Source organism: Plectrocnemia conspersa, unplaced genomic scaffold (genome assembly GCF_051122295.1).
Source record: "Plectrocnemia conspersa isolate PC_06_02 unplaced genomic scaffold, ASM5112229v1 ptg000003l, whole genome shotgun sequence".
NCBI classification, from domain to species: domain Eukaryota; kingdom Metazoa; phylum Arthropoda; class Insecta; order Trichoptera; family Polycentropodidae; genus Plectrocnemia; species Plectrocnemia conspersa.
In genome coordinates this window covers 7,897,650-7,920,920 of record NW_028277167.1, presented here as the reverse complement: position 1 = coordinate 7,920,920, position 23,271 = coordinate 7,897,650, and the positions used below count along the sequence as shown (strand labels likewise).

The 23,271-nt window shown below is 32.8% G+C and overlaps 1 protein-coding gene across 10 annotated transcripts in view; it reads right to left on the bottom strand.

Annotated features, from left to right (window-relative positions):
* The window catches only part of brat (tripartite motif-containing protein brain tumor), a 133,094-nt gene that overhangs the window by 88,236 nt on the left and 21,587 nt on the right, over positions 1-23,271 (bottom strand). Inside the window, exon 1 of one of the 10 annotated variants that reach the window (XM_088182982.1) lies at positions 11,492-11,903. The exons of 8 other annotated variants lie outside the window; for them this stretch is intronic. The gene's annotated coding sequence lies outside the window, so the exon portion shown is untranslated. Of the gene's footprint in view, positions 1-11,491; positions 11,904-23,271 lie in introns of those variants that run through there. One more of the 10 variants, XM_088182976.1, reaches the window with a different exon arrangement.

Here is a 23,271-nt window from a genome sequence, read left to right as displayed (position 1 = left end):
AATGGGGAAAGAAATTATTCACAGATTGTTTAATGGCTCGACGACTCTATTAAATCATTAGAATCCATTCAATAAATTAAAAAATTATCATTGGCGCAACGATAAGAATAATAACTTTTTTAAGCCCTACAGAGAATAGTGTAAAAAACCAACAACGTACGGATTAATGGAAAAATAATTAAAATATTTTAATCTACGGGTAAAAGAACGAATAACTTACAGTGTATATTTGAAGCCTTGATATCAAAAATTTCATTTATAAATAAAAAACAGTGGCACGAGTTTAGTGACCTACCTACCCATGGGACAGTGGGCATATCTGGGTTAAACTAATATCAACACAAAATTATTTAAAATATATCACTAGAGAAGATCGAACTTCTGTGCCACACTGCACTTTAATGACGAATACCAGCGTCGACGAATCAGCGACTGTCCTTAAAAGAGAAAGCGAAACAACGAAGTACACGCTACATCGCTTCTCCCTCTTATATACATGTACACGCACACAATAACAAACCGGCATCCTTATCCCGAGCGTACTCTACGCGTATTGCCTTGCGATGTAAATGTATGTAACCCAAATATTTCTAATATATATTATACGAAAGACGTTCTGAAGCGAGTTTAGATAGTGTTCCATTATTACAGCTAAATCCAATATTATAATTTGAAATTAATAAAATCAGATTACTTGTCTGTATTTTATACGCGTCGTTAACGCTTTGGGCCAATGCCTATTATGTAACAGCGGTGGATTTACACAAACAAATAGAAAAAAAGTATGCTAGTAAACGCTCTAATAATCATATTACTATGCATGTATACAAACTATACAAAGAGCATCGGTTTGATGAATCGTCAATTAATTTGATAATAGCATTTCAATCTTATTTATATTCTTAATGGTAAAAGCCAAGAAGCATTATTGGCTCATTGTTTCATACTCAATTAACCAAATTCTTAATTTGTTCCAGCGAAAAACAGTCATACGTCAATAAAGCAATTGCTGTGGGCTGTTGGGAACACATTTCTTTGAAACGCATAAATGGCATAAATTGACAATGGCTCACCCGCAACTCTTTTCTTCGGTAGCCTACGTACTAATGTCCAAAAAAAAATACTACCAAGGGTAGTTCGAAAGCGTGACATATCCCATCGGCGAGAGCTTACCGTTTGGGCAGTAAATCACCTCTCAAACAATACAAACAAGAACTGCCCGAGCAATAACTCATTTTTTCCCCGACTGATGAGCGAATAATGGATTCCGTACGTTGACAGCCAGCACCGTAGGAAAGATAGCGGTAGCCGTGTTGTTTTTAAATAATATATACAAACAAATATAGAGGGTTATAAATCTTGCGAATGCCAGCTAGGCAGCCTCGAAAACAGTATCGCGTTCACTGAAATGCAATAAGTGCCGCGTTGTCTGCGGTTACTCGATCGTATTCGATTACTGGGTGTACGTAAGCGGCAATTGAGACATCTGGTTCGATGAATAATGATAAGTATTATACAATACAATGTGCGACTTAATATTCGACTAATTACGTAAATAAACCACAGGCGTGGATTTGGAATCAATGCTGGTATAGTCAGACTACAAATTTCAATCGAAATAGCTCGCTCTGATTCAGTGGCGTAGCTATGTTGGGGCAGAGGGGGCGGGCCGCCCCGGGCGGCACTTGCTTGGGGGCGGCATATTTGCGATGGGATCGTCTAGTGTGGTTCTTAACCCTGAATGCACTAAAACATATATAATCGGGCGGGGCGATCAATAAAAACATAGCATGTTCTAAAATACTATATGAAGAAAAGAAAAAGAATAGTGAAAAACAGTTAACTCTTGATAACTTTTCAAAGGAAATACCCGCAAACCCCACTTAAACGTGTATCTTAAACGCCTCTTAAACATCTTATAGTATTTACTTGATAACTATTTTAAAATACACACAATTTCAATTTTTTCAATTCGCATACATTTTCAAGAACCAATTATGTGCGAAAGTCGAGGGCCGCCTGTACAACATTTTAATAATAACCATATATAAAAAGTTAATCATATTTGATATGTATATAATACTCGAGTTCTAGGAATCTCGTATATTTCAGATAAGTGCAGAATTCTAAAAAAAAATGCGATAACAAAAAACCGCAACTTAACTAATTTATAACCAGCAACGGTTTTAAGAAAAATGGATCAAGTATTTCATATAAATAAAATAAGCCTTTTTCCTTGTTAATATTATTTGGGATTTAAAAAAATAAAAGTTTGACAAGTTTAGGAGGAAAATGTAACATAAGCATTTTTACATATTCTTGTGAATTGCGTGTTACTACTGATATTCTGAATCATTTTTTTCTAAGCAGCAATATATCATATAAAATAAGTTTGACTAAATTTGGTGTCATGTTTTATTAGAAAAATGGCTCATGTGCGATTTAAAATTAATAGAAAAGACTTAATGTGCCACATAAAATTTATTTTTATTTTAATAATTCAACATAATGTTTTTTTTCTAAAGATAATAACTTTTTCCCATCTCCCAGTATTTTTTTTATTGCATTAACATAAAATGATGGAAGGCTTTGAAGCGAAAAATTACGATCACCCCCTTTTCACAACGTCTGCATTTTGATTTTTCACACTAGGAAGTGTTGTATCGATCGATGTAAATGGTGATCGAAGGAGCAAGGTCTGTAGAATAAAGTGGATGAGATAAAACCTTCCAGTCATGTTCCTTGATTTTATCGAAAGGTGCAAGTGCAGGACATTTTTTTACATTATTACGCTTCAGCTAATCAAAATACACCTATAGCTTAGTGTTTTTTTTTTTTGCTAGGTATGATAGTTTCATTATGCACTATCCCTAGGCTAGAAATAGGTATTTCATTTAATGAAATCGAAATGATATTAAAAACGATCACTAACTGTAAAACTTTTCCCCCTCCTTTCCAGGAAAAAGCTAGAATGACATCCTTAATTTTAGAGGCGTAGTTAAGGCGGTTTAGGGGAGAGGCATATGTCCTCGGGCGCCAGACTAGGGGGGAGGGCGCCAAAACGGGACGTGAAATATTTGAGGAATAATTTTAATTAAATTCGCATTACAGAAAAATCAACAAAAAAAATATTTTTATTTCTTATGTACATTTTTTTCTTAAAAAATAAAATAACCAATGCATTGTTTCATAAGTTGATTTTTATATAATAACATATTTTTAAATATATTTTTTACAGACCATTATGGCGAATTGGGAAAACAATTTATATTGGCCACTAATTATTTGTTATTTTTATATATAAAATCATATCGAATATATTTTCACTGGTAGATATCAGGGGCGTATATTCAGGGTGTGCTAGGTGTGCGGCGCACACCCGCAAAACCATCTAAAATATAAATTTAGAAATTTAGAAAATTTAGGGCATAAAGCGACATCATTTTGCATACAGTAGTATGCAAAATTATAAAATTTTAATATGCAGTGTATAGTATGCATTGGTATTTATCAGTCGCTCTAAAAGTTTCCGCGCGACCGACACGCTATGTATTACTCATGTGGCGCGCCGACCTTGAGTGCGGCGGCCGACTAAAGTAAATTGTTCCGAGATTTAACGGCTGAAGTCGATCTGTCGGCTGGCAGCGCTCAGTAGTAAAGTTGGTCTCGAATTTGGTGCGCGTACTTCAAAAACTCTTGCGTCCGTCGCTGCTTTTTTATTACATTATATCACAATAACAGGTCACTCATTTTTATATTTTGGCGTAAAATAGTTTATTATCTTATTTACATATGATCAATATTTAATTTTCTATTCTAGATTATATTTTTTTATTTACCCCAAAAATTATGAAGAATACTGTTGAAGATATTTTGAATAATCCATTTTCAAAAAGAAGTTATGAAATTAAATTGAAGATAATCAAAATTGGCAAACCACGTCCACCTCTTCCCAATTTATTTATGGTTTGCAAGCCAAAGTACTCGAAGTTTATCCATTGGCCATTTTTATACACTGCTATGCTCATATGTTGAATTTAACATTACAACAAGGTCTTTCCAATATAAAAGTGTGCAAATCATTCTTTCAAACTTTAAATGGATTGTCTGTATTCTTTTCGAAATCTTCCAAACGAATAAATGCTTTACAAGAGTTTGTAGGTAGAAGACTTCCTTCTGTTACACCTACAATATGGAATTACACATCACGGTTAAGTAACACAGTGCAAAAATACAGAAATGAATTTACGGACTTTTTTCGAGACGTCGTGAAAAATTGTGAACTATGGGACCCCGACACTGTAATAAAAGCACGAGGTTTGAAACAAGAAAACTTCTCCACATATTTTCAAACCTTTTTGGAAAAACTGATGTGTTATACAACATTTTACAATCCAAATCTTTTGACATATTATATTGCTGTAAGAAAGTTACCGAAATTTTGCAACAACTCATACATGAACAGGAAAATAATTATGAAACATTATGGGATTCTCATGTAACGGAAGAAAATTATCCAAGACTGAGTAATGATTTGCTTGTTGAAGAAAAGCACGCGTTTTGCTAACTATTTAATACAATAGTTGATAATATATGTAAGCAAATTGAAAACCGTTTTTCTTCAATGTCCAAATTGGAATATTTTCACCTTCTGGAGAAAGAAAAATATGAGCAATATAAATGAAAATTTCCAAATGAATTACTTACCAAACTGCAACAATTCTATGGAACATTATTTGATTATATAAGTTTAAAAAATGAGCTTGCTGTTCTTTATCATTTGCCTGAATTTGCAGAGAAATCTGTTCATGAGCTTGTACAATTTATGAACACAAATAATCTTGAGTCAGGTTTTCAGGAAATAGATAAATTAGGCAAACTAATATTAACTCCTCCAAGCAGTACTGCTTCAGCAGAACGTTCATTTTCTGCTCCGAAACGAATTAATAATTGTTATCGAAGTACCCAAGGCCAAGAAAGGCTATGTGGCCTTAGCTTGATTTCAATAGAAAAAGGGACCCTTATGGATATTAAAAAGAAGAGCACTTTTTATGACAGCGTGATAGAAAAATTTATGATCAAAGAAAGAAGATTAGATTTTATAAATTAAAAATTATAATTTTATGTTTATTGGAAATTTGATAATTTTATATAATAATATTTTAGATTAGGTTTGATGTTTATTTATTTATTTATATATGGGGAAAAGCTGTAAGGCAGTTTAGGCATGCCAAAACCTCGGCTAATAAAAATGAAAAAATGTACGTTTTTTTTTATTTTTTATAGCACACCCAATATTAACACCCACCGTACGCCACTGGTAGATATATAATTGTGAAACAGTAAAAATATAATTTATTTGGCATGTGCTAGTAAAATTATATGATTTCAATTTGGCATTTCATTACAATCATATCGAAAATACATTTGCACTGGTATATATATATTTTACTGGTGTTAGTTAGTCTATAAAGTATATGAATTCGATTTTTCAGGTATAAGGTTTTAAACTGGAGCTAAGCAAATGCGTGATCATTACAATAAGGGATATTTCATACTATTACTGCCATTGTGCTAAACCCCAATGTGTCAGAAAATACGAAGTGTAACTACATTTTCAAGCACAACTCATATGCGAATTATAATTCTTGGTGAACAACTCTATGAAGAATACATTAGGTTTATAATTTTACAATTTGAAATATGCAAAAATGTAGTTTTAAAAAGGGGATTGGAAGCGAGTACTCAAAATGCAACAACTGTAACTCACGACATTTTTTACGCCCATCTGACGTGGAAAGCGAAATTTACATAACGTCAGCTGATGGCAGATGTGCCTTTTAGATTATGTAGAATAAAAAAAAACTATTTTACACAGACAATATGCACTCGGCTGAATGTTATGAGACGAAGATCGTGCGACGATCGTTCCGCGAGAGTGAAAGGAGAGCCGCCGCGGTTCCCATTAAGAAAGAAAGAACCGATTGCGTCACTCTCTGGTAACTGGTATATAATCCGACCTGGTAACGATACACATACCCACTACCTACAGCAGCAGTAGGCTGCGCGCGGATAATTAGACCGGAATCCGCTGACGTAACGGCGAAAAGTGTGTTACACACAAAACCGGCAGATGGTTATGTTATTATTATGTATGTAGTGTGCGCAAAATTTTTCATTGCAAACGGACGGGGATCGACAAGTTTTTTTTACGTAACCTCCCAAGCCTGAAGGTCGCTTTCGAAAATTTTGAACGGCCACGAAAGCGAAAGTGCAAGGACGATCGTTCAGCGAATATCATTCGCCGCAAGTACCCGCGACTGCATCTGATTAAATAGGTCATGTGAGATTATCTCCAATTTTAATATATTTTTCCTCGTTTAATCCCATATGGTATTTCGACACAAAAAAAAATTGACCTAGAGGGTCACAATGCCCAGAAGAAAGATATATAAGCATCGGGCAAGTGACAGTAGATGAAAGTGCAATTAAATCGACATGTTATGATCACGGATAACATAGGGGACCATATGTTCCATGGACATTCATGATCGTTCGAGGCGATTAGGTCTGCACGTCATCTCAATTATAAATCATATCGTCTCCCGTTTTGACATTCAGTGAAGGGCGAACGTCTGCGACCGTATTCGCGGAAAGTGTTTAATCATCCGACAAAAATAAAATTCGACGAAGCGAGCGGTCCTCAAACTTTTCGACGCCTGAAAGTTTGAAAAGCGTAAATATCCACGAGAACAATGGACAGACAGGGCTGGACCGCAAAAAAACTCAATTTAAATTTTATTTAACATTATTTATTATAAGCATGGGTGCATATTTGCAATCAATTTCAATGACTATACACGTGATATATAATGCAGAGGCACACGATTCACCCCCAGGTGAACTTTGAACTGTCTGGTGTCGTGACTCACTTCGCCACAATTCGTTTAACACGCCAGGTAAAGAAAAATATTTGTAAAAACGAATAAAAATAACCCATTTTATTTGTTTTCATCATACTCACGGTCATAATGGGTTAATAAAAAATTCGAGGAAAAATAAAAATAAATTAACTACGCGGCTCAAATCAATTATATATTTTTTTATTTAGATAAACAATTCTATTGATATTAATAAATAATTTAAAGCTCTACATTATAATATTTTTGTATTATAGTCAATCATATTTTTATATCACTAGAATATGCACTTGTATGTCATACATAAATTACTCATTTGATTTTAAGTAAAACATTTTTATCTGTATACCAGTTTTATAGAATAGGATATTTAGTACTTCGATTCATAATATAAGTATTTGTTACAATTAAATGTGATCAATTGCAAAAAATCATTCAAAATAATATATAACACACTTTTCTATACTAACATATGAAAAAAAACTTTATAGATTTATAACAAAGAGCATTGACATAAACATACCATAAAATACTACAAAAAATAATTAATTTCCAGAATCGGTGACTGAACTTAAACCATGTATTCATAATCTTGTAATATAAAAGCGTGATATAATTTGGTTTGTATAAATGCCCAATTATTTTGGTCAGTATGTTTAATGTTTTGAGCGAATTTTGGTATTTTTATAAAATATCAGTATAATGTGATGCTAAATCTAATAAATATATAAGAAATGGTTCTGTAAGATTTGTATACAAAAATCAAATATTAACATTTAAATAGAAATGTTAATATTTATGTAATAATAAAATAGTTTCTGTATGAATAAAAAAAATACTGACCATATAAGAATAATATTACTAACAAAAACATTTTTTTTATGTATACATACATTTACTATAACTTTTGCATCAAAAATTCATTAACCTCATTTATATGTATGTAAAAATATGAACTGATTTCAAAACAGTTTTTAATTTTTCTATGATGTTTTAAAAATACAAATTTCAGATGGTAAAATAAATCTACATATAACATAAGACTAGTTAAAGTAATAGATTATAAATACATATATATTTGACGATAGCAGAATTATTTAGAAATATACTCTTATATTATACTATTTTTTTGTAGCGATTTATTTCTATGATATTCAACATTATATAGAGAAGAAAAATATTTATGTACCACTTATTATAATGAAACATAACAATTATAAAAATGTAAATAAAAATATCAAACAATGAATTTTACATACGATTTTTAAAATACGACATTATAGTAAGTAATCAATCAATGTGAATTTTTTATATATACAGGAACGGTATTTTCTTAATCAAGACTATAACTAATTTCATGAAAAATTAATGCCTACATTGGATCACTAATTTTGTATGCTTTTAATCATTAATTCATTAAAACAATCAGTAGTTTTAATAAATGCTAGTAAAAATATAACTTTACTGTAAAATTCTCGAGAATTTCTGTTTTAGAATCAGGGATGTCATTTTAACTATTTCTGTCAGTGGGTTTTTTAATATTTTGATTTCATTAAGATTAATAGTATTTCATTAAAAGATGCATTTTCTGGCCAAATTCAAGAGGAAGTAATTCGGATTATTTTCTTTGAAGATATTAAAAGAAGATATAGCAACTATTGTCGTCTTTATGTTTTGTTTTTAAAATAATAAACAAGCAGAGTAAATTTGGGTTTAAAATAAAATGTACGGATTTGAAAACAAGAAATATTTTCGATACTACCGGTATTTCATTTTGTAATACCGATAGTATCAAAGGTCGATTTTTGTTCCAATACCGATATTATAAACCATAGCCATAAATAGTTGACAATTTAATTCCAACAATGGGTAAAGAACTTTGGGAGAAGGGTAGAATTGACGAGTTGTTAGTTAACCAAGAAATAAACGAAGAAGAAATAATTACTATGGTGGCTGCAAACCATAAAACGTATCTTTAAGATGATATTAATATTACAGATGATTCTAACAAATCAAATGAATTCGTTTCAAAAATATTGCTGAAGTTCTACAATGAGCCAGTAAATTAGCAAATATGCTTTTTAAATTTCAGCGAGACTCATCAAAAAATTTACAAGGATTTGAAACATAAATCGCAAAAATTAAGAAAGGTAAATCTAAAAGAATCTGCTGCTAGATAATGACACCAACAATAATAATTTTGAAGCAATTCTAAGGAAACAACAGATTAAATTAGAATACAGCAGCGATGAAGAGGAATGTTAATTTTTTATCCCGTTTTAAGTTATGTACATGTAAATAATTTTTAAGTAATATTTTCGAGTACATATTGTTATTATAAAGTAATGTCATTTTTTGTATTATATATGTGTTAGCTTTGCGAAATTTTTTTGTAACATATCTCCCAATTTTGTATGTGTTCTATGCCTCGATTTAGGCGAAATTTCGCAGAACTTATCTACCGCGTAAATCGAGGTATGACACGCAGCTGAAAATTTCTTTTAAATTCACCCATTTATTTAAAAATGTCGCAGCTGATTTAGCCACTACGATATTTATTACTAGCTGATGATTTTATGTAAAAAAATACCCGCTAGAAACGTTTTATATGTTTCGCCATTGTCCTAAACACATGTGCTTTTTACAATTTTATAGTAAGTTTTGTACCGGTTCCAGGGCATGAACTCGTCCTTCGTATAATTTTTGAGTTGCGATCGCGCGTCGAGGTCTCCGATGCTTATGAGGAAAAGGCATTGGATTTCCTCATCGTCACATTTTCGGCACCGGGGTGTCGAAGCTAGACCGACTATTGGCCGCAACCGGCGTCCAATGGGCGCGGGGGCCGTTACGTGCGGCCAGCCGGCCGCGACCAGCTGTCCCCTTTGTTCTTTTGCGGGTTCAATTGCCACCAACCACTGCGCCACTTTTACGCATTCGGTTTTTAATAAAATATTAGCGCGCCCGGCAACACTGACACAACTCGCTCGGAACGCGAGCCAAGGACGACCATTGTTTCGCGCAAGCACATCCTTATCGCAATTGTGCTGCGACCGAAAAAAAACAATCAACAAGGCCAATTTTGTAACGCAGGTTACAATCTCTCATTTGGGACGATCGCGTTTTGTCGTGCGTTCGGACAAAGATGGAAGAATCGAACGCGGGACGAAAATAAAGCAACACGCGACTTCAAAACGGATGTGTCTCTAGCAATAAAGATATATTTGAAACTATGACTTTTATTTATAGAAGCTGACAATCAGATAATCGCCATTTATTTTTGGCAAAACACAGTCGATAATGGAACAATGGCCCAACTACGTGACACAAAACGCAAAGCGAAAAATTATAAAAAAATCTAACTGCAAATTTTCTTTAAGGAAAATAGTATTTTACCGCAAAATTTTTAGATGCGCATAATTTAATAGTTTCAAAATAACTACAAATTTGAAGTTCCGCCACTACTAGTAGACCGGTTATAAGGCTTTCCTCTCGATTGTTCTCAACAGTTTTCGATGAGATAATTGAAAGAAGACCGAAAATGCGTTCATTCAAGTTAATACATACATATATTACAAAACCACCGTTGAAAGTTTGATCAATAACGCCAGAAATAGTCAACGTCCCCACATAAGAAACCGGTAGCAGCGCACAAAACCCCGCCCAACAACATCAAATCGAAGGGGTCCCTTTTTTCCATAATTACTTGCACAGATCCGGCACTGGATATATTATATAAGGGACCCTCTCTACCACCGTGTCACGCTTGGCTTCAGCCACCGTTCAAAATGACAGGAAATAAGTTTAAAAAAAAAAAAAAAAAATCAACACAACGCAGAACGCAATTAATAAATCGACGTGAACCAATAAAAGGGGAGACGGAGGAAATTGAGTTAAGGCAATTATATAGTTTTTTAATAGTACCAGCGAACTACGTTTTAATTTAACCCTTCAACGTTTACGACTACCACTCCCATCATTGAGAAACGTTAAATAATCTTAATAAAAACTACTGTCCTTCAAATAAAATTGTACCTATACACTCATCTTCTCAGATTTTTTTACAAACGCATATTTCAACAGCAATATTTTAAAATAAAAAAAATTAAATATATTCGTAGAAAGCAAATTCAGTTATTTAAGACACAAGCTATTTGACAAAATACAAAAGCGCCTTTCTCAGAAACATAAATTTATTTACAAATATTTAGATTAATACTTTGTAAAAAATAATATAAGAACTAATAAACATTAAAATATGTATAATAATATAACATGTTCAGAGAAGAAAATAAGAGATACAATAGAAACTAGTCCAGAGATGCCCTTTTGCTTTCAACCCCTCTATGGTAATAATATAACATGGAACAATTGATTTACCAAGCAATTAAAATATGGAATTGGCGCGAACTTCACGTTGTTTTAGTACAATGAAGCACAACAAAGTTTATGCATTATGCCTTCATTTTGAAGCAAACAAGTCGGTCAAAAAATGACATATGTACATCTCCATGCATATCTTTTCATCGCGATCGACGGGTCAGAACCAAGAGAAAGCACACATATACACTCACATATGATAATTTATCGATGTTAGCAGCAGCAGCAGCAGCAGCTCTGAAGAAACAATTTGAGATCCACTGATTTATATCGGGCGTCGAGAGTGGCCCACGCTCCGCCGGTCCTGGAGGCGCGGAGGGTCAGCCAAGCGTTGAGAACAAAGAAGATGCCCCGCACTGAGCAGCATGACCCATTACGACAGAATCAAATTGAAAAGAAGCGGGCGATTTTAACCCCACAAATATATATATATATACACACACAATGCACAATGCACACGCAACACGACGCGCGGCTCGGCACTGCAACGGCCGAATAAATTATTTAAAAGGCAGGCAAGGCAGACATACACACCTGGTGGGGCAAGAGAGGGATGGGAGGGGGGGAATAAAGGTTTGGCAGGTAGGTATGCCGGGTTGTCTGCCCTTTTACCTGCACGCGAGATGTGTCTCAGATAAAGGAGGGGAACGAACAGCAGCGTCCGAGCCGTGCGTGGACCGCTTCTCTCGAAACGTCTATAAATACAGGGTGGATAAAAATGGATGACTTATAAATGGAATTTTGCTGTATAAATAGAAGAAATATGATCGAGACCGAGGTGCCAAAATCTAACAAAAATGGATTGTTTAAACACAAAGAAAAAAATAGAGAAAGTATACAAATATGAAGATAGTAGGATCAACTATCGAATAGCGCCTTTAAAAGTAGCCCGAAATAAAATTAAACATATTGTTAAGGTAGGTCACGATCAACATCATTGATATGTTAACCCTTGACCATATTTTTTATTTGATTGGGGATAAAATAAATCATAAAAATAATACATCTTTTTTGGTATAGCTTTTTTTTTACCCTAAAAAATAAATAAATAAAAGTAAGAACAAATTAATAGATACCCAGGTAAATGGCTTTGGCCAGGAACTGGAAAAAAATAAATATTAGACACTGTATATTTGTAAGCATTTTATTTATCGTCAAAAATTTGGCGATATGCATATGAAATCTCCATCCCTATTAAACGTTAACAATACAGCGACCTCAGATATTTTTGTAAAAAGTGTTTTACTCATTCCTTCATCTTGAAAAATGTTGTCGATCAAGTAATCCCATAGCAATAATTATTATTGAAGCAAAGTTTAAGTGCCTTCGCAATTTAAGTACAGCGATAATTATACCGTATGTGTGTAACTAACGATATATAGAAATGCTTTGCACGACTAAACTACGCCAAGTTAACTATTCGCTTTAAAAGTTTACACAAACTTTATGAAGTTATAATCGGTTTGTTGCTAAATGGCAACACGATACATTTAAGGGTTCAAGTTGAAAAAATATGGAGACGAAACGTGACAAATAAAAATAGGGAGATTTTACAAAGCTTTCTAGGTTTGCTACAAAGAAAATAATGCTTAGAATATCATTACTGTCAATCATTGAAAAGTTTCAGTTCGAAGACAGTGTACCTTAAGATGATCTTTTGACATATTGACACGAGAGAAGATTATGGTGGGAATAACTCATGCGTAATTTTAACCTCACGAATTGGCGTCGAATTATAATAAAAACATATCGTATTCCGATATTTTTTCAAACACCGCTTCATTAATAATGATGTATTTTTTAACAGGGTGACATTCAAATGCTAATGGAATTTTGAAGCTTATTTAGCATTTAGAGTATTTTCCAAATATTCATGAGTTCCTTGATTCTCATCACTTTGATTGTATTTTTTTGTTATATATATGTATATATATATATATATATATATATATATATATATATATATATATATATATATATATATATATATATATATATATATATATATATATATATATATATATATATATATATATATATATATATATATATATATATATATATATATATATATATATATATATATATATATATATATATATATATATATATATATATATATATATATATATATATATATATATATATATATATATATATATATATATATATATATATATATATATATATATATATATATATATATATATATATATATATATATATATATATATATATATATATATATATATATATATATATATATATATATATATATATATATATATATATATATATATATATATATATATATATATATATATATATATATATATATATATATATATATATATATATATATATATATATATATATATATATATATATATATATATATATATATATATATATATATATATATATATATATATATATATATATATATATATATATATATATATATATATATATATATATATATATATATATATATATATATATATATATATATATATATATATATATATATATATATATATATATATATATATATATATATATATATATATATATATATATATATATATATATATATATATATATATATATATATATATATATATATATATATATATATATATATATTTAAAGATCATTTAAAGGTAATAGAAAAAATGTATTTAAATTGAGGTAGGTCATCAATGAATCACCTCATCGGAAATTCTGTTTACCTTCGACACTCTCGAGGTGCAATTACACGTGGCACACGATACAAATTGTATAAATCGTGATTACACACGATTATAAGATAAGTACGTAGCATTAATCGAACGCAATTAACACAAATACGCCTCATTGTCGATTATGAAAAGGAAAACCAGTTAAAAGTGTTACACACAATTTAGAATTACTATCATACGCGCACGAAACCGGAATAATTAATTCCGATAAGAGGTTCAACATTGTTTGATAACTTCACAATATACGAGAACAATGACCGGGATAGGCCGAAACGTGTCGAATCGGACAGAACTTGAGCAACCAATGGTGAAGAAGAGAGAACCTTCGGCACATGTGCCTGCATATGTCATATAGGAGACTGATGATGTGTGACCATAGGGGGTAATGAAAAAACGCTCGAACCGAGGAAGAAAATCATTCAAAGAGAGCCCACATCCACATACTTCTGGGAGGAGCCATTTTTTATGCATTCCCTCGAAGTTTTTGCCTGTAAACGGCCCGGGTTAGATTTCATTGGTGGGCTCGTCTCGCATTCTGAAAAAAAACGCCTATCTACACATATGGTCCAAAATTCAATTTTATAAACATCAATCGTGTTGTTTTAGCTTTGAAAAAAACCTTCGTCGTAATAAGTAAAATAACGTCTAAATACATGGTGGACAAAAACAAATTCGTTATAAGATAATGCAGGTATACGAATATCTTTTGTATTTGTAATCTGTTAATATTCTTAGAACGGTGAACAGGTATTTTATTATTTGTCTCAATTGTGGAACAGAAAAGGATAACAATGGCAGGTGTAGCAATTCTAAGAGTTAATAATCTGTGTAACATTTTACAGTAAACGGCACAGAATATTTACATGTGCATTCTTAAACATATAAACCATTCTATCAATTTTATTTTAGATCTAACTCTAATTTATGGTAAATAAATAATTTAGTTCTTACATTCGAGAAGTAAATTTTAGTTGAACAGAAACTTGCAGATTGTATCATATATCAATAGTCTGAAGCTTGCACGCCAAATGGGGATATACTATTCTATGAAATACTCTTGTGGCGCGAGGGGAATATTTTTTTTTGTTAAGGAATCTATTTTTTGGTATTCTCTTTATGAGATGCACACTTCCTTATTCACTAGATCAGCGGTTTTCAACCTCTTGTTTATATTGTTGCTGCTGTAAATATATATTACATGAATACATTTCCTTTACTGTGATGTACACTGAGTATACATGTCTAATATACATAGTGAATAAATATAAATGTTCATATTTTAGGAATTCCTCCGCGATACGAGCATAAGCAATTTGCACTGCGCGGCCAGTTTAAATTTTAATATAAAAAACACGCAGCAGCTGCTAATGAAAGGGAAAATGGAAGTTTTGCATTGAATAAAAAAAAACACGTTCTGATTTAGGAACATAAAAAGCAGTTGAAAGGTGACGGATCACAAAATATAAAAATGTCTTTTTTTTGGGGGGGGGGGTTCGAGTCACGGTCGAGTTCGAGTCGCGCGCGCGCAAATGGATCCGATTCGCGGAATTAATCGAAAATTATATATGTGTATTGAAATGCTATGTGAGAGGGAAAAAAACAGTGTATGGCGAATGACCGGGTTAACGATCTACGGCCGGGCGTGACGTCATTACCTGTGTAGATCGGATCGGCCGATCTACGTGTTGTGTTGTGTAGATCTGCGTACACCACACCAACTACACACAGTCATCGACCTAGCCTTGGCAGCAAGGTCTTAACCTTAGCGAGAAGCGATTCCTGGGTAGGGTTGCCAGTTGCCAGACGTCTTTATTTGACCTAAAACTGTATTCAAGTCAATCCAGATATACAATAACAACGTTCTTAGTTTCTGCCCTGTGATTAGTCGGTCGCCCTGAGGGAGAAACCGATGAGTGTATGAACACAGGGTGCTATTGATTTGTGTTTCGAGTCGTATTGTTATATTGTTCTAATTTAACCTTGTTTTCTTCCATGTGTCAATATAAGCTTTGGAGAAAATGGTGGAAAACTAGAGCAAGAGACTAGAAAACATAGCGAAGACGAATTTTAAACAAGAGTGAAATCGAATTCGACCCATTTATGATCTCTCGATATTCAAATTGGGATTCGTTCGCAATGCAAATTCGCTCGCGTCCGGGAGAATAAGAGCGGCACGATGAAGACGAACGCGAAACGTTCCGAATTCTGTAGATAAACGTATACGTAATATGGTTTTGCAATCACTTCAGCGATCTTTTATTGCATAACCGTTCAAATTGCGTCCCTCCTCTCTCTCCGTCTTTCGAACAAAGCTTTTAAACGATGTATAGATATGCTATTCTTGTCGAGCAATAAACTTCCATCTGTATTTGTATGTAATTCCAGTGTAAATAATCTTGCAATATTTTACCTATTCTGATCTTAGTGTGATTAAAAAATGAATATGCTAATTTATTTCGATATTGAATGATTCATATCTCATCCAAGGAAAACATATTATTAAACAGCATATATATCATTTTTTAAATGTGTAATAATGTATTATTAGAAAGGACAAGTAACACTCCTTTGTTAACTCGCACGTTACGTTCTTGTGCATTGCTAAGGACGGGTAGCACAATCTGTAGCGCAAGTCTCAGACTAGTAACTCGGGTATGGGCCCCGGCAGCGAATCAATTGCGCTAAAATAAGTGCCTTAGAGATTATAAATGACTGTATTACACATAATAATTTATAGTTAATAATGTAGATGTCACTGATTTCCAGACTTTTAGTCTGGTGCTTAATACTTAAATGGGTATTCATTATGTCTGATTGACTTACTCAGTTGGTACAGATTTGCCCCGTTGTAACACACTGGGCTTAAGCCTGTCAAGTTACAACGGAAATTAAGAAAAATATACAAAAAAATATTGTTCCAATAAAATATACCATGTTCCAATATAGTCGATTGGAACATGGTATATTTTATAAACACGTATTTTTTATGAACGTTTCATATGTTGGTAGCACTGTAAAAGACATTATATATAAAGTAAAAAAAAAAATCTAGAACAGGGTAAATCTGTACCAACTGAATATATCAATTAGACAATGAATTTCTACAAGTACATATTAATCACTAGTCTGGGAATCGGTGACATCTATATAAATAGATATAATCAATGGATGTCAATTTGAAACCGGTTTTTAATAGCGCATTTTTCAGAGTCAGCTGCCGTGACTCGAGCCCGTGGCCTTTGGGTTACCAGTCTAGACCTTACGGACTATACTATTCTGACCTAATATATGATTAACTACGAAGCTCTATTAAGACGCGACCGTATACGCGACCAAGCAAAAACTTCCATTTATGCTTTGAAATGATATTACAAACTTTAGGTATATAGAGCCGTTTAAAATTACCATGAATCTATAACATTCATAAAATGACGAAAAAAATGTTAATTTTCAACGTCGCCACGGCTGTCGCAAGCAACTTGTGCCTTTGTAATTTTTAATAACAATTACGGTCTTATATTACGCCAAGGTACTTTGGCACATAAAGGGTTAATATACCCTAATTATAAGTACATATTGTTTTTCACAGAATCTGTATTATCGATTAATTCACGTTTAAGTAGAAATGTTCACAGCTTATATTCGTCCACGGTAAATGATTCGAGCAAAATTCGTCTCTCATATATACTAACAATTAAGACCCAACAACCCTAATAAACATGTCCAATATATAGCGCAACTAAAAGAACGCATTTAACCCAAAAAATTAGATCCGCAATGCGGTGACGCAATTGGCAACGTACAACGCGTGCAAGGCATAAACGAGCGCCACTTAAATCCCAGAAATTACTTTATCGGCCAACTAGAGATAAACGCCCCTCTAATAAATTATAAATAATATTATTACGACATCATTGGGCGCCACTGCCACGTTCTAACACAGCCACAAAAACGCACAAATCCCATGGCGTTGACTCGGGAAATACACAAAAAAAGTTTTGTACCAATAGTCACGAAAAAGTCATTTATTTCCACCGTGTGATCTATTCTAAAATGTTAATGACACACACAAACACACACGGATACTTACAGATTCAAACATACAGACACGAAGAAGCGCACGCGTGTTAATTAATTCTGAATTAATATATACAATGATAAAAATGGTGACTTATCACAGACAATGTAATACAACACATGAATCACAAAGTGGTTCTTATCAATATAGATGCTCGAAATGGATATAAATGAATCACGTGCGGATTCGAACCTTCGACCTCAAAGGTTGCATCAGTCAACGGCCTCTATTTTTATAGATAGGTTTATACTGGACTAGCTTTTGTGCTCTGAAGTTTTGCAGACACATAGACACTTGATTTTTTGATAAAACATTTTTATCTACAGTCACATACGAACCATTTGTGACACGATGACATAAAATTGACCATGAGAAAAGCATTAATATTTTGAGAGATCATTGTGTATTAGGAAGAAAAATATAAAAATCAATATCAAAATTAAAGAGTATGAGATATAAAATGAAGTCCTAATATTTTATAGAACACAGTTTTGATTAATATCTGAAAAATTTGGGTTGCAATCCCACATGGACATCAATTTAATCGTATTTGGAAGATCGGAATTAGTGATTATTATATAATATTAATTCCAATTGACCATCACAAATTAGGGTTTCTTATATTTTCCCAATTTTACGGTTGAATATTATAATTATTAATTAAAATAAATCGATTTTGGTCATATTTTAATTATAAGCTGTAATATACGTCACTCATTTACAAAATATGATATCAGTCTCTTGTCTCGCTTAGTGGTTATTGATTGTGTTGACATAGTTGGGTTAACGAATACATATTTACAATAAATAAATACGTGGTTCTCTTTCCAAAGTAATTTGATTCCTCTATATTTAATTAACGATCTATTTGGCAAACTCTGTACACACACAGACATAGCGTGCATACATTAACGTTATCACGCATTTACGTGAAATAGCATACATAAACAACGCGTTCAAGACGCCGCCCCGTAAATTCGAAAATTCCAGATTAGCGAAACGCACCGCTGGTTTAACTTCGCCTCAGTTAATTGTGAAATCGAATCGAGGACAATAATTTAACGTGAACCTCGGAGAAACTACGTTTTTTTTTTGCGACAATTACCGCATTTAGGTCACGAATTATTCGATAACGCGTGACATAAGAAAGAGTACTTACTGGATGTATACTTTTATGTACACTCGAAGAAAAATTCCGCAAATACGTTTACGATCACTTTCACAATGCGAACGTTTTGCATTGCGCCCGAGACTGACGCAACCGGTTTACAATCCGAACGTTAAATCACGTGAATGTGTGTTTTGTTGTAAAATAAAAAATCGGTACAAAGCCGCATTGATTGGCAAAATGCTTTATATTGTACACACAGAATACATATATCCGTAAAAAAAAAACATATTCGGCTCACGGAAGCGAGATGACATCACCGGCGCGTAATTAGACAGATCGTAGAGGAGCGTGAAGATTACGTATTACGAAATTTTGGCATAGTTGACCGACCTTGAACTCGACACATGTATACTTAAGTCTTACATACATATGCGTTCGATAAAACGTATCAGTTGTTTACTTGTGGGTGTAGTATGTGTTGAATAAAAAATGGCAATGCGAACGCTCTCCGCTGACATTTGAGATGAAAATAAAAGGTTGGCGACCACTGAGCGGCAGCCGACGGTTCACCTTGGTAATCCCATAATAATGCAAGGTGGCAGGAGAAAAGGTGTACGCAGGTAAAATATCGAAGTTCCCCCAAGGCGCAGCGGAATCGTAGACAGAGATTAAACGTTTTGACGAATCTTAAAAGATTCTTAGAAATGCTATGATAAAGATATTTTTTACAGGACGACACTGCGTCGAGTTTAGACAGCATAGTAGGACTATGACGAATAATTTCATAGAATGATGAAATACAATAAAAGATAAGTACATATTATTTTGAAGTGAAGTGAAGTGAAGGCAAACTGGAATATATAATATGATAAGGTCGATAAGAGCAAGATCCACGATTAGCAAAGGTTAACAAAGCATCCACCAACTGCGAGTACCTAGATGAGAACGAGTCAATACTATCCGACAGATTAGAACTCGAATAGCTTGTCAAGTACAGATGTTCTTGCATTCAATACTTCAAACAATACCGAGGAACGCAAGCGTACAAAAAATGTATAAAACACCCATATAAAATTCAGATAACACAAGAACTGAAGCCCAGATACCATGAACCGCGAAGAATTTATGCAGATTATGTGTTAGAGCAGCGGAAAGTTGATGCTGATTTTTAAAAGAAAATCTTCTTCTCTAATGAGGCACATTTCTACTTCTCTGGGCATGTTTATAAGCAATATTGCTACATATAGGGCAAAAAAAATCCTCCTGTGATTCACGAGAGACTATTACATGTACAAAAAGTGACTTTTGGGTGCGTATTGTGGTCAGGCGGCGTCATTGGTTGTTAAGTCATGCGGCGTCAAGTTGGAATTTTTGCCTGAAAAGTTCCCAGGTCGTATTATCTTACGTTTTAGTGACGTCTACTAGCCACCAAATCAAACGATTTAAAACCGTTGGATTTTTGTAGGGTTCCGTTAATCGTGTCTACGCCGATAAATCTGAAACGTGGAGCACCTAAAAACCAACATTAGAGATACCACCCAAAATGTTCAAAAAATTTATAGAAAACCACTAAAAGCTCCAAAAGCAGCCATTTAATTGATATTATTTTTCATATTAAATGTTCGATTAAATAAGTTCAATTTAAAAAAATCGAAAACTGAAGTTGGATCATCCTTTATATATAATCTACAAGCAGCTTGAATAAGTGCTTGGTGATATTCACTCAAGCATATTTTGTACAAATTTTGTGGGAAATCAAAATACCGTTTTTTTATCTTTTATAATAAATGTGAGTCAGTTGCATTATTTGGCAACCAGATTAGAGAAGCATGCTCGAGGGTACTGCGTACTATGTGATTATACAAGGCACACAGTGCCTTCGAGCTCCTAAAGCGCACCGCAAAACAAATATTTAAAGTTTATTGCATATGTTTTCTATTTATAATTAATGCTAATAAAATCTGTTGTTTTTTTGGAATTTTTGTGTGATGAAGCACATTATTTTAAAATCATATTTAAAGGTCGTTTTTGCTTTATAAAATGTTGTGCAATAAGATATTTTATTGCTAAATCGTAATATATAAGCAGACAATCACGCTCATATGTTTTTAACATAAATTCAGGTTCTCAATATTTTAAGAAATACTTTAAAATTATCATCGATTAAAAATAAACATTTATGAACCAAGATTAGAACCTGTGGTAAATTCTGATATGGCAATGTGAAGACTATTAGTATTGCTCATATTGAACATACTGACGATGGTCAAGTATGATTTAATGGTAAAAATTAAAAAAATAAATTAAGGCATGACAAACCTGATCAAAAACAATGTGGATAGACACACATCAGATTTTTCATCACAAAATTTGAAAAACAAAAAAAAAAGTAAAATATGTTCAATTAAATCATTGAAGCGAAACCAATACTATCTATACAAAGACCAAACCGCTCAGCATTGTTGTGACGTCATGAGCGTCAGGGCAAATAGTTAACCAATGTGCAAATACTCATAGCATTAAACTTCAAAAATTAAGGGAGATAATAAGCATGATATATCAATATCAAACCGAGATTTTTACTCAAACTAAACCTAAAATATTATATTCACAAACATAACGATTTCTATCGATAATTATAAACCCTTACTAGTGCCCATAATATATGCCCAAGTAAGTTGTATTCAAACATAAATTAGTTGTTTAAGAAATAATCATAATTTTTTTTATTAAAAAAAGCAAATAGGTAGTTATTTTATGTATTAAAAATTAACGGTACTAAAAATTAGTTTTTCCCTCACTCTGATGACGTAACGTGCAAGTTATCATGGCATTTGAAATAGTATGTATTGTTGGATACGCAACAATACACACACCAGGTAAATTAAACAAAAAAAATATACATATGACCTAAAAAATATTTTTTCACTGCTTTTTTATATATTTTTTATATATTTAAAATCATAGGATGTGGATTTTTTTAGCTCTAGAATCTTATACAATCTATAATTAAAAAAGTATTCAAGATAGTATAGAAACGAGGTGTCCTTTAGAATAAAACACTAACATGAATCAATTTTTGAAAGATCACGTGATTGAGAAAAACACAAAATATTGTGATTATGATATCCTTTAGTAGATAAAGAATAACTTAATAGTAGTAATAACATTTTTTTACCAACTATTTAACACCTCTGGTTGGCAATGCTTGGTTCATGCTTATAGTCATGTCACGGGGGTAAGATCATACATAAAGCAGACCTCAAAAACCCGTGAGAGCGTTGGCCCCGCCGCATTCTACGATCAAATAAAAAAATAAATATCTAACACAAATCAAAAATAGATCCAAGAAAAAAACAACTCTAGATCAACAACATCGAATCGAGGCAGATCGAGCGTTCTAAATCATCGTCCATTATTTCTTTATGCGGAGTTGTTGGCTTGTTGGCAAGCCATCCGCATCGATAAACAGCCAAGGTCACCATCGGCGATCGTTACGGTAAAAAGTGAACGTAATTCATTCTACTCCATAAATGTACGCTTTTTACAGAACGCTCGTTTTCAATATCGCGCCGCTGTTGATCAGCCGAGCCGAGAGAAAATCATCAAAAGCGCACCATAACGTCGTTTCGAAAGGGAGAGAGAGATAACAAGCAACAATGCACACACACGTATGATCATTAACCGATAAAACGTTTAATCGCGGTCGTGTGCGTTATTTTTAATTGTATTTGGAAGCTTTGCAGCAATGCACGCTCTAACGATTAGACATTATCCCGAATGGAGTTGGCAATGCCAATTTACGAAATAGCAGCAATTCCGGTATAGTTTTTAAAATGGAAATTGCGATACGTACAATGTGTAATATTTAATTAATTAATACAATATCATTGAAAGTATTGGGTGGATACGATTTGTATATATATTTTGAGGAGCTGGATGAAGCGATTCTAAGGAGAGCTATTCTATTGAAATCATGATGAGCTATATATTCGACACCATTCAATATAATTTCAAACTGAATTAAAAATGGAGCTTGTGAAT